At 38.0% G+C, this 13,397-nt stretch overlaps 1 non-coding gene across 1 annotated transcript; it reads left to right on the forward strand.

Moving 5' to 3' along the window:
- The first annotated feature begins 7,398 nt into the window (after window positions 1-7,398).
- TRNAY-GUA (transfer RNA tyrosine (anticodon GUA)) lies at window positions 7,399-7,490 on the forward strand. Its single transcript is given in 2 exon segments — window positions 7,399-7,435; window positions 7,455-7,490. It is a non-coding gene; the product is annotated as a tRNA-Tyr (tRNA).
- The last annotated feature ends 5,907 nt before the right edge of the window (window positions 7,491-13,397 follow it).

The following is a 13,397-nucleotide window of genomic DNA, read 5'->3' on the forward strand; positions in this document are numbered from 1 at the left end:
GATGTTCATTAATGTGAAGAGCCGCCTAAAGACCATAATGAAGACTTTTTAACCATTATGTTTAACCGATCTGAGACGTGAGCTGTTTGATAATAAATAGATAAGAGCCATATTTAACGTTTAATTGATGCGTACTTTTCCAATTCCCCGTGTAGCGATTTGTACCCTCACCCGCATTAACCCATGCAAACTTGCCGCAAGTTTTGTTTGTATGCACAGGGGGTCCCATTTGATATCGCGCATCATTAATAATTAATTAGCAATGCGCATTGGCTTTTCACGACAATTACAGTAATTTACAATCGATATCCGACATAGAAAAGTTGCCATTATACGTAGATGAACAGACACGCATTTTGCAGCTATTTTCGTTAATGACCATTGGCGTGACATTTTCCATTCCATTATTCAGGACTCTAAAAATACGGCAAAAATTCATGACACTATTGTTGTTATTGCTGAAGGTAATAAATCTATTTCGGTACTCCATTTCACTGTGTTGATTAAATAGGGGAGATTTAAAGAGTCTGTAAATTTTTAAAGGAAATGGAAATTTGCACGGCAATGGACGTTCGTGCAAACCGTAAGGGACCTTCCTTTTAATGGAATATTCAATTGTCGAGAATTTTTTATTATTCGATCATTACCGCAATTAGGGTATAGATTTTGTGTTACACATGTTGGCATTTCGCTTTACTATAGAGGATAAAACGATTTAAAATAATAACACACGTCTCGACCAAAACGATCAAAACCTGAACCTCCAAATTTACTCTCCTGTTAAATTACTAACTTCCTAACTCAGGCCTATAAAATAAACCAATCCGACCAACGCCTTAGAACCCAACCTGCCTCTGCAGTTCCAAGAAAAACTGACTTTGAACGTTGAACTCTAGGGGACCTTGCGACAACGACAATGCGTAAAAGTGTCCGTATTCTCTAAGCGAGAGAACGCTGAGCGAACGAACACTGAACGAACATCGAATACCGAGAAAAAATTCTAAATTTGTTTAATATGAGTGCGATTAAGTGGAACCAAATGAAAATTTTGTGTTCGATTCACCTTCGCTGCCGTTCGGTCCAAGGGCGGTAACATCAAAAGATTTGCTGTTCAGTGTTGGCAGAATTCGGGATTTGCTGCGCATCTGTGTCTCAAAGTAGGTTGCGTAGGAGGTGCAAGTTCATAACTGCGTCGCATTGTGGTGCTCCCGAGGAGGTAAAATGGCGAAATTTTATTAAAATTTGAAGCTTACGCGACAAAAGTATTATTGTGGAATTCTTTTCATATGTAGCTGGTACCATAATAATGTTACAGAGAAAGAATTTCGGACGATCGGGATCGGGATGGGAATACAGGGTGAAAGATAAAGCGTTGCAAATTTTAACCAATTTCCCTGTTGTACAGTGGCAAAAAAAAATGTTTTCCTATTAGATAAAACGAAGTGGTTTTGCTGTTCTAGGGAGAACAAAATTGAGTTCTGCATTCAAGGTGCGAATTCCTTAAGGAGAGTTCAGAGATGACATCATTAGAGATTTTTAATTTTTTTTTCTCTAAACCATTAACGTAATAAAGTATAAACAATCAGCTCAGCAGCAAAAACCAAGCATGCGACCCCTAATCCGGCCAAAAACACAACCCCGAAGACCAGATTTATTCTCTTGTTAAATGGAACCCATACATGTCCTAGGTCAGGCCCATGAACCAATCGATTAAACTTCAGAACCAAACCTGCTTCTACTATTCTAGAAAGAATAGAATTGAGTCTTTCTAGATGCGGGTTCCTCAAGCTTATAATGTAAGAGTTCAGGGATGGCATCAGCGATTCTTGCACTGGGTTATAACAAACGTATTTCGAGTGAATTCTCTGATAATGCAGATAATAAGCAAAAGTGTTGGTTCTGCATACTACAGCATGGTTGCTGCAATTTTGTATTTCCTCCCACTCGCGCTTAAACTCATTTATACTGAAAGGGTAAGTATAAATGCGAGAGAGAATAGAGTTTTTTAAGGTATGGTTTTGCAAAGCATCTCTAAGGCTCTTGATCAATCCAGGCCTCGCTGATAGCCTTATTTGAGTCTGAGAAAATTCTTCTATGGTTCCGATTTTAACTAAGAAGGAGGCTTGGGTTTTGTGTGAGAATACCTGCCATGAGAATAGCGTGCTGCCGAAGAACGTTAACATTAAAATTATGGCATACATAAGCCGGAAAGGTTGAGATTGATTTCGATCTTTGATGGCTCTGGTAGTTAGTATCCTAGTTAAAATCAGACAAGTGTCGATGATGCTGAGTTTCTGGTATAACTTGAAATATAGAAACACAAGGAGGATTATAGGGATTATCAGGAGAGCCACGATTTCTGGGTGAAACTGTGCATGGTGCGGGGCGTAGGTCTTGGGCACTAGGATGATAAAATCGTCACGAATAAATGGATATGTATGGTCCACCTACAAGAAAACAATATTATTTATTACATATTTTCAAGCCATTAGGTTAACTTTACTAGCTGCAAATCGGAACTAAAAATAGCGGAATTGAGTATCATTTCAGCTTCCCCTCTGGCTATCTGTCCTAGAGCTCCAGACATATTAATTTCTTCCCCAAAAGCATATCCATCCATGGGGGCTATGAACTTAAGTTGCAATTTTAAATGGCTTAACATAAGATTAACAATATCCATGTCAGCTCCTTGGTAGATGTTTCCTTTCTTTCTAACGGTAACGCTGTTAAAAGCAGACAAACGGAAATTTTCTGTCTCACGATTAAATCTTAACAAGGAATGAAGGGTGTTAGAACAATTAGGAGAGTTACTCAAAGTCGATCCCGCTTCTTTCAGAATTAGCGCAACGTTCTCTGAGGGCGGAAGGATCATGGTAAACACTTGAAGTCTTAATGTTCTAGAGTCTTGATTCAGTAAACAGATAATGGTAACCTGCGCTCCTCGTCTCACATAATGATTTTGGTTAATTACTTTCTTTAAAGCATCCAAATCTTCAACGAAAATTATGATTTTCTTATGAGTGGCTTTGGATATTTGCTGAATTAAAAAATTTGCCTTCGCCTCTTTCAGGTTCACATTAAGCAGAGCTATTTTGCTTCTGTGAACGTCTTGTAATATTGCGTCATCGAATTGGGTACCACTTCGTGCAAACACAAACATTGTTTGAGTCTTTGTGGTTCCAGATAAACATCTCTGCAGTGGCGAACAATCTGTGGTTTTAGTTTGGATTGCACAGCAAATAAGGTGCCAGGCTACGAACCACCACGAAGTCATTTTATGTTTTGACTGGTTTAGATTAATTAAGGGAACAAATACACGATTAGTCCGATACTGGACATGAGTTTTTTTATGGAAGGGGGCGTAAATCAAAATTGTAATTTATTGTTTATCAAATTATTATAATAAATTGTTGTGTGCGTGGATACGGCATTGACGTGCAATTAGAATCAATTTTTTGATCTAAATATTGAAAATGATACGTTGTGCCTATTTTCTCTTGACTATTCGTATCAAAATCGGTGTTTAGTAATTTTTTTATTTTCAAATCTGAGGTTCAGATGGTTTGAATTTCCATATTGTTGTCGGTATGTACTAACAATAGTTCTGCAGACAAACAGTTTTATCCCTGTAACATACAGGGTGTTTTTAGTCTATTAGAAGTGCTTAGAGATCCGCGAAGACTAAACAGGGTGTTTCTTAATTAATGGTAAAAAATAAAATGGGTGAATCATGAGCTTATTTTAAGATAAAAACTTCATATAAAGGCATGTCCTAAATCGCTTCCATTTTTATTTACAGGGTGTTGAAGTTTCATTTTTTTTCGATTTTCACTAATTTCTCTGTTAGTTGTAAAGATAATTAACTCAAAATTGGTTGTAACAATCAATTTAGCGTTACAAGCAAACTGAAATAACAGTTATTTAAAATACTCCACAGGGCGTTACTTTTCTCGTGGTCGCTGTCAACATTTTACATCAGAACTCTTTTATGACATTTTTAGATTTTATTAATTAACTTAATTTAATCCCGTGTGTCTTTTATTAACTTTTTTGTCTCTTCAGTTTTTTTTATTAGGAACAATAGTTTAAGAGGTATTTGCTAAAATATCTAACTATGTTCGCCCCGATTGACTTAAAGATATGTTGAAACGGTAATATAGTGAATGCTGCAATTAGGTATAGTAAACTGTGTAATTTATATTTATTATTATTTATATTTTTTTTGCGGAAATTTATGATTACATATAAAATTTCCACAGTTTACTATGCCTAGTTGCGACATTCGCTACCTTTATTCGTCCCAGAAGTGTTCATTTCTAGAGGACTGGTGTTAGAGCATCTTATTAATAAATCCAGTTTTCTTTCCACAGGATTGTCTGTATCATAAGCTAGCATTATAGATAAGAGTCGGGTAAATTTGTTCAGAAATAGATGTCTATAGCCTAAGACATACGTAGGTAACCAATACAGGATTAACTGCCTCAGGCAAATCACGTAGCAAAATTCTTTATCTTGGAAATTGTTGAGCACCTTATACTAAAGATCAGTGCAATTCTTTTGCAAACAAACTGTATATCCACAGAATTTCATCGACAAATCCTTCTGAATCTGCCTGAAACCCTTTTTTCTTTCAAGCGAAGGATTTTATAGCCACTAGTCTTTGATTGACCTTACTGATAACTACGAAAGCTGGAGACTTATGGCTGACATTATTTGAATTTTAAGCAACACATATCCGAAGGAGAACCAAACCTTTATACCTATATAAATTATGTAAAATTGATTAGAACTTGTTGCGGACCATGACGACCTTCCAGTGCAAGCAATGAGGTATATCAGCATTTCAACATTTGCGCGGGATTTTCTGGGCTTGAAGTGTTAGAGTAGCTGAAGAGTAGTGTTATTAATAGAAGGGAGAGAATGTGGATGGGACAATACCCATTTCCTTACCAGCATTAGTCCCATCTTCAATACTACAGTTAGTCTGTTGGTAAATTGATTTGAATGAAAATTTCTACCCTCGCAGAAATACAATGCGTTGGTCTGCGGTATAAAGAATTGAAATATTCGTGATGATGGGGTATGGTGAAACACGACATCAAGTCTGTATGTGGATTTATGCTTTATCTTTACCTGTTTAAGACCATAATTCCTCTGCCTAGGATGAGCGCCATTTTTAAATATCTATAGTCCAAGCAAATCCAAGCTCTCGCCCGTCAAAACAATGATATTTGTGTAATCGGCACGTACAACGGTTCCAATTGGTGCAATGGTTTTAAAAGTGCTCCGCCTACCAGACAAACAGAAAGTATTTGTATGTGACTGAATTTCGAGATCGATCGATCTCGATATCGAATCGATTAAGCATATCTAGTTTTTATTGTAAAGGTAAGTGTGTTCAAATTGACAAACTAATTTTTGGATTTGGTACTACCATACACCATATATGAATACTAATCAGAGTATCAGTAATAATTCAAGTAAGAAAAACCTGGAGTTTCCCCATCTCTGAGGCTGTGAACCGCATAATACACCCAACGAAAATCTTCACTATATTGCGCCTTTCCAAAAAAATAACTATCACAATTTTTTTGCGCTTGAACACTCTCAAGAGCTCCATCGATAATCAAATGGTCGAAACGCAAAATAAGGTTTCTGAGGGATTTGAAGAAGGGTTCTGGCAGTTCAAATTCATTTCCTCAGCTTCGCTGATATCTGAGGTCTTTTGGTACATAGATCCCTGCATTAGCTCCTCTCGAGTCGTTGATGAGGAATTTGAGGGATGGAATTTTTCCTGGTGTAACCGTGGTATGTTTATAGATAAATAGAGGTGTTGGTTATATAAATGTATGTAATGATAATGGGCTACGCTATTTTTTTATTAACTATCCCCTTTATTATTATATCACATCCAATACAGATGCCGTTAGTAACTCGTTGATCACCTATCATTATCCCCTGAAGAATTCGCAACCATTCTCTATCCAGTACCGTTATTATTATACCCTTTTTAATTATAACCGGTCCCAAAAACTTTCCCACGGAACCAGGAACCCATTAACTAAAGAGTTGCGAACTGATTGCGCCCTTCAGGCCCTCGAGGTACCGCTATGAGGTACCAACTCGAAATGGCTCTTTTGGGACCGTTATATATCTGAAATTTAACGTCAAATAGATAAGCCAATCTCACCCTCATCAGGGTTTTTTGTAGCCAATTTGGACAGGGCAAACAACCCCGTTTTGTGGGAGACAGGCGAACAAGTGCATTAGGTAACCCAATATTTTGCATCGAGAATTTTCAGGTAGTTTTCATACTCAATAGGGTGATTTTACGGTTATTGTTGCGGTCTGGGGGTTTAAAATTAAAAAGTAACTTTGAGTAAGTATAATGTGAGGGATGAGCAATCTTTTACTATAAATTTCTTTGAGGGACCATTAACGTTACAGTTCACCTCTTATTTTAATCGCCCCATCATTATCAGTAATAAACCGTGATCCAACAGAGGAAACGGAAAATTATGAAATTACACCCAAGGAAAACAATCGCGACGACCCAGACGTTGGTCAGGCCTAACCCATCCCAAAAACGTTTGCGTCATGCTTTTCAGTCACAACATTCACTTCAATACAGAAGATGGTTCTCCGAGCGTAACATGACTGGGCAGTTCTGGGTCCGATCTGAAATTGGCTTTTACTTATCTTTTCACTTATTCAATCGAGATGATTTGATTCATGGGGGAGGGGAGTAAGCGCAGACTTTTGAAGTTGACTATCTTGAGATCTGATCCAGAGGATTCTGGGACGCAGCCCTGAAACGAGATCAGAAGTAGGCTAGAGAACTAGAGTTTATTAATTATGGTAACGTAGCTCTTGCTACTTTTCATGCTTAAAATGATTCCTTAAATCATCTATTGCATTAATAAAACTGATGGTAAGCCGAAGTCAAACTCAAACCTCTTCCCCGGCACCCTAGCCTTATCTTACTTTTAACGGTAACCTGCGCCAAATATCGAAATTTGAAGGAGACTCACTGGAAACAGGGCGTAATAACGTCAGTAGCACTTCAAGCTCAGACATCCCTTCCCTGTGCCTCTGCTTTAATTTTGACCCTCACCATGAAGTTAAATAGAAATTTTTCAAAATGTCCAATAGTTCTACGGTTAAATATGTCTTTTGCTCTTGATACCTTTCTTTGGTAATTTGAGTTTTTCTCCCAGTTCTCAACCAATTAAATTTTTTTCGAATTTTGTTTTTTAGTGCAAAACATGCATCCAGGTCGAGTGTCCTGAGTTTGAACACAATGTATCACAGAAATTACGTCATCTAAGGAATTATTGTTAAATTCATGTTAGTTTTTATAAATCGAAAGTAAATGTCCACACTTGACGTTGTATATAACCTTCGATAGCTCAGTTGGTAGAGCGGTGGACTGTAGTGGGATGTTATTTGTAGAGATCCATAGGTCGCTGGTTCAAATCCGGCTCGAAGGAATCTTTTTTCCATTTTGTTTTTAAATTATTTATTTATTTTACTTATGGAAACACGCAAATTTGTCATAAATATCACAATAACAATAAATCACGTTACTTAATCTGAAAGCTCGTGACAATTTAATACAATTTAAAATATGTTTAATCAGTTATGCCTAGTTTTGTGTGAGAATTGGGATTCTGCGGTACGAGCAAACTGAAGTCCTACAATATGACACGAATTACTTAAATTATATCATATAATACGTAAATTAGCATTTCCTAATGAGTAAATAACAAAAAAGGCAGAAATTTATCCAAGTTTCCCCCCACATGTGTGCAACTACAGTTATGTAATAGAACTCACTGGCTCATTGGTTTCTGTGCCGAAAACTGTCATTTTACTTGTTAAAGTTAGGAAAAATTCTCTGATTTTCGCTACTTGTATGGGCGTTTTTTTCAATATGAAAAAATTATTTCACTAAAAAACACCTGCCCATGAACGAACAAGCTACCGAAATCAGGGTTAATTATAACCCAATATTTCGTCCACGAGAAAGGCAGGGCATGCATGTGCAGGTGAACTGCATTAGAAAATGTTTATCAGCAGTTTTCAGTTGATGGGAAGTAAAAGCTCCTTTTGGATTATATTTAAATTCCGACCACTCAAGGTGCACTCGCGGTAGAAACCTTCGAGCAGCTGTACAGCAAAAGCCAAAGGGGTAGATATCCAAATGGCTCATTTATGAAAAATCCCAATTTTAAACTTTAACCATAAAATTTCACATTATTGCCTATGATGCAAAGTGGTTTAAGCAAGCTGCTCCTAACACATTAATTTATTTGTCTCTATCAAATACACATCCAATATGTTCCCTTCATCAACAGCTAAAACCCTTCTCTACAAGACATATTCAATTTCCTCCCAAATGGCGCACCATTTGCTTATTATGGCACTTTCAGTAGTTTGACCTAGATTTCGGATGGTAAATATTAAGTTTGATCGGAAAGGGTCAAAAGGGTTTTTTACCATCGACGATCTGTTTTAGATTAAGGCAAATTTGGCCGCCAACCCTTTTCAAAAAAGGGTTTCCGTCTGCTCTGTTATAGAAGCGTTATAGCAGGTGGGAGCCCTACTGACACACTGCTTTGGAAGTAAAAAATGCAATTTCAGGGTATTTTCAGATTATTCGATGGTGGTTATGAAGACTCACACAAATCACAAAAAGAAATATCCCATAATTTATTTTGGTGCACACATTGTAACCCTTATCCAAAGCTTTTTCTAATGTCCAAATGGCAAGATGGACAAAAAACGGTCCTTAAGATACCGGTAAGACTAGTTATGGCACAATGCATCGGCCCTAACGTCCCTTTTGGGAATCCTTCGCGCTTTATTCGCATTGATAGCAACAAGTTTCTCAGCTATAAGCTTTGAATGCACTTTATAACGAACTTTAGACAATGCAAACTTTTTATGCACCAAAGGGTATCGGACTAACCCTTGGAGTAACCTTTTTGCATGGGCTAATTTGTGCCCGAAAATTCCCAACCTTTCTTTCTATTTGTAGTTCTTTTAGGTGTCATTGTTATCTTTATCTTTATGCATGAATTCCCGGTGGTTCATAATATGACCATCACCAAAGGAGGTATAGGTATGTATCTGAGCTATATGCATATCCAATTAGGTAAGTACTTCTCATGTGTTTTTTCATGAAAAATCGATGAGCTAGCATTAATTTTGTCATTGTTGTTTCCATCCAAATTTAGGACACGAGACTGATAAGGTTTTGAACTGCCATTGTGCGGCTTGTTCTTATTCGGGTTGCGCAAGCCATGGGTAAATTTCGAAAAGTCACAGTTTAGACGTTGCAAAGATAAGGCGATAATCATAAATTGTTTTTGTACCGAAAATAAGGTCAACAAACTTACATTTCAATGAACTTTCTAATTGATTTTCTATTCAGCGCGAAGCTCTAGAAAGGAGCCATGGGTTTGGCATCTTGGCTTAAACACAAAAGTACACGAGTAAGACCGAAAATTGTCGCATGGAAACACTGAAATTCGAGGCTCTAAAACTCAAAAACGGTGAAAGGTAAGTAGGTAAGTATAGGGACATGCATGCTGCGACTGTTCCCCGAGATCTGTAGTTTCTAAATATCAAATAACATATAAGGTCAGTCCGTAAAATTCTCTCTACCATTACCTAATAGCACGAACACTGTTTCCTGAAACAGCCCGAAAAAACAACCCCCACATGGTATCAGTTTCAGCTAGTTTTCCGTTTTTTTCGACGTGCCATTTGGGCGTTGGTGTTTGACGTCATGTGGACTTCATAGAGGGTGACTTTAATAGGTTTCGCACGTCTGTCTGCACCAGTGAAAGTGAAATAGCAACGTTTACCCAAGAAACACAAACAGCTGCGAAAATAGAAGCGGAAACCGGCCTTCTCTTGAAGCCGGTTCAATGATCTTTGGCTTTGCTTTGGAGGCTTCAAATTTCGCACAGGAGTCCTGATTGTTCCTTGAGGTTAAAAATAGTTGTGTGGGAGGCGAATTTATTTGTTCCTGGAAGTATGGTGCATTTTATGGGGAGAATAACCCTGCTAGTGTGATGCAACGTCTTACGAAACGTATCTGAAGTTAGTGTCAAAGTTTATCAGCCTCAGCTTTAATAGAAATCTATAAATCAAGGTCCAGATTCGATTTAAAAACGTTGACCGAATGATTATTATTGGCACATCCGGTGTGCTGCGTATAGGTAGTTCGTGAACAGGCGATCTCCGGAAATCCAATCTCGTAAAGTATTGCCAGGTTTACATGTGTGTTTACACACTGAAGAACACGATGCATAATGTCTATCGCTCGATATAATTATTTTTTGCGGAATTCTAAAATTACCCAGCCCCACGCATGGGTGGATCCCCGGCGACGTGCCTCCGTTGTCAAAAATATGGGGTGAGAAAGCGACACGCTCTCAAATTTAAAAGCTTTTGTGGGCGCTTTTATTTGTGTTTTTAAGACGACCGTCATTATCGACGAAATTACAAACAAACTAAAGAAAATAACCCCCGAATTCATCTAATAACATAATCGAAATCGATGAGAGGAATCCTTAAAACATGCCACGCACAGCCCATCGAGAAGTATTAGGTTCCATGGTGGGTCTTCGAAAGTGGCCCATCCCGAAAGGGCCCACCGTGCCACTAAATTTACTGTCTATGTTAATAAAACGAATTATATGAAAAAAACCCACCAAACAGGTTCGATCTGCCTATTCTTGTGGGCAATACACGCAGAGAAATGGTCAAAAACCTCATTTGGTCTTGGGGATGCTACATGATGTCTGATGGTGCGTGAATCGACGTTGGGTATCAACATTTTTCAATGAAATCAATTGTTTTCTTAATTGATTTTCAATAAATTAGTAAATTTTTATATTGTAAATTGCGCTATATGAAACCTTACCCCATTCTCAACCGCCTCCCAACTTTAATCAGAGTTTTCTTGGGAGGGTTTTCACAAAAAAAGAATTTTTGAAATTCAGATGAAGCGGTGTTGTCACTCAGATTAAATAATAAGCAACTGACTAGAAAAAAAATTCGAAAACTATTGAAATTTCACCAAAATGCCGAATTTTCAAAGAAGCCATTGATGAAGGTCTATTTGCTTGATGTTAACATCAACACACTCCTTGGTCTTGCGGACGCTTCCGAGGACTCTCCGAAATTTTGGCTATTCCGAAACCTGGCAACATCGCAAACTGATAAAAGGAGCTGAGGAGAATAGGCGCGAACCGGCTCGACTCAATGTGTTTCTACTTGCGTCGAGGTCACTGGACTTTTCGAGGCCATCCCTGAATCACTAAATCCCGAAAGATTTTTCGACTACAGCGGAAGTTTAATAAGATGAATATAAATAAGGAAAGTGCAGATGGATTAACCATGTTAACGCACTTCCAGGTTCACACTCATTGGGATTGAAAGGAAAATTGGTTTGAGAGATTTGCTGTTCTAACCTGAGTGCAGACCTTGGAGGGTGCATTGACACCCACCCTTCAGTCCTTTACGCAATCAACAAATATGTCTAGGAATTCACCTAAACACAAGTGTATACATGCAGATCCCGTCTGGGTGTCTGCGAGGGTGAAGTCTGTAGGGGGTGGGATGAGGGGTGGCAGTCTGCTCTATGCAGAGACCCTGACCCTGACGGCTGCAGCGAGACAAGTGTTTGAAAGGGTAAAATCACAGGGGTGGATTAGGTCCATTTCGAATCTTTCCTACTTTATTTTAGAAAAAATCGTAGTTTTAAGGCTCGAAAGGGAACCAGTGAATGGTTTTTAGAGCACTGTGCATATAGGACTTCATGACATTTTAGGCTTAAGTTTTCAATCGTTTCATCGAAAATAGGACGAATATTAAATGGTACAACCCTGTGTGCTAATCTAAGAAATCTTAAACTGATAAGTTTATAAGCCTGAAGAAAACGCATCAAACGAGGGTGGATGTCGTTTTCGCTGGTTCCCAGGCCCTTTGAAACAAAAAAAAACACGTACATACGGCTGTCTGGTTTTCTTAAATAATGCCCTGCCGCATAGCGTAACCCTTTCGGTTGTGGGTTTTTTTACCTAGGCCGAAAAAAGGCGCAGAACCCCCCCATTAAGGGGTAATAATTTATCGCGAGTCTTTTTTCGAGAAATATAAATGTCGAGAGATGGTACAAAATACAAAATATGAGTGCTCTACAGAAATGGGCATCCTAAACATTTCGAAAACTTATTTTTCTTGATCTCTATAAAGACAAAAATGAAAAAAAAGAAAAATTGCTCAAAATCCCTTGGAAACAGAGTATGAGTAGAGAGGAATTAGAATTATGAGTATACATAAGGTACATCGAGTCAGATGATCATGTCTAAAGCAATCTCTAGATGGTCAATATAACTGAATAGTTTCTAGTAGATTAGAAATTATTGGCATTCCTAGACGAGTCCTTCTACCATATTATCTTGCTCGTCTACGAGTCACTTAAGCCGAAATCATTTTATCTTGGAAATTTCCAAGTAAATTCGAAAACAAATAATTGTTGCTTAAATTTGGCATTGTGCCACTTTTCGAATATTAGCTTTGTTATCATTATTGCTTGGCACGGAAAATCTGATTCTTACCTAACGGAGTCTTACTGCCTCTTGAAATTTTTAATACAGTTCATTAAGGTGCTGTACTCGCAGGAAAGCATAAAAATGCCCCGAAATTTGCTAAATAAAAGCTTTATTGCTTCATAAACTGTTCAGAACCCGAGGAGCTGTCTCTCTATTCCAATTAAAAATAAAAAGCCGGCTATAATTAAAATTTCTTCGCTTTGTATATTAGTTTCGGAGAACGTCTTTTCCATCGTCGGAGCTGGTGTTCATTAGATAAAAGAAGATAAAATTTCACTTGTCATCTGAAAAACTAGACGGATGAGAAAAGGTACCAGCGTCGCATGCATAAATGAGTCCGTAATAGTAGTAAAGTGGGGGGCTGAAGCCCCGTTAGTAGGCCCCTTTTCACTCCCCAATCCCCTGTTCCAACTCGTTTTACTCTCCGTAAAACGACCCGACCTCTTCGTGAAGGAGAAATCTTATCCCATTCACAAGACGGAATTTTCTTCCGGAGGAGAAGTGATATCCGGAGTTCTCTCCCGCACTTCAGGGTATGGGGGCTGTATTCCATTTCCGGAAGGTGCACATGTGCAAAAATCGTAAGTCTCTGATGTATTGTCGACTTCTCCTTAGTTTAAGTTTGAAATTTTGCGCAGAAACGGGTACCATGAATGTTAAGCAAGTAATGTTTATCACTGAAAAGGTCTGTACAACGTGGCAACAACAATTGTGAGCTTTTAAAACTAAGAAGTGTGACGCTTAAAGCGCTATTTTTAATCTATATCAAAA

This window comes from Euwallacea similis, chromosome 6 (assembly GCF_039881205.1).
Source record: "Euwallacea similis isolate ESF13 chromosome 6, ESF131.1, whole genome shotgun sequence".
Classification (NCBI taxonomy): Eukaryota; Metazoa; Arthropoda; class Insecta; order Coleoptera; family Curculionidae; genus Euwallacea; species Euwallacea similis.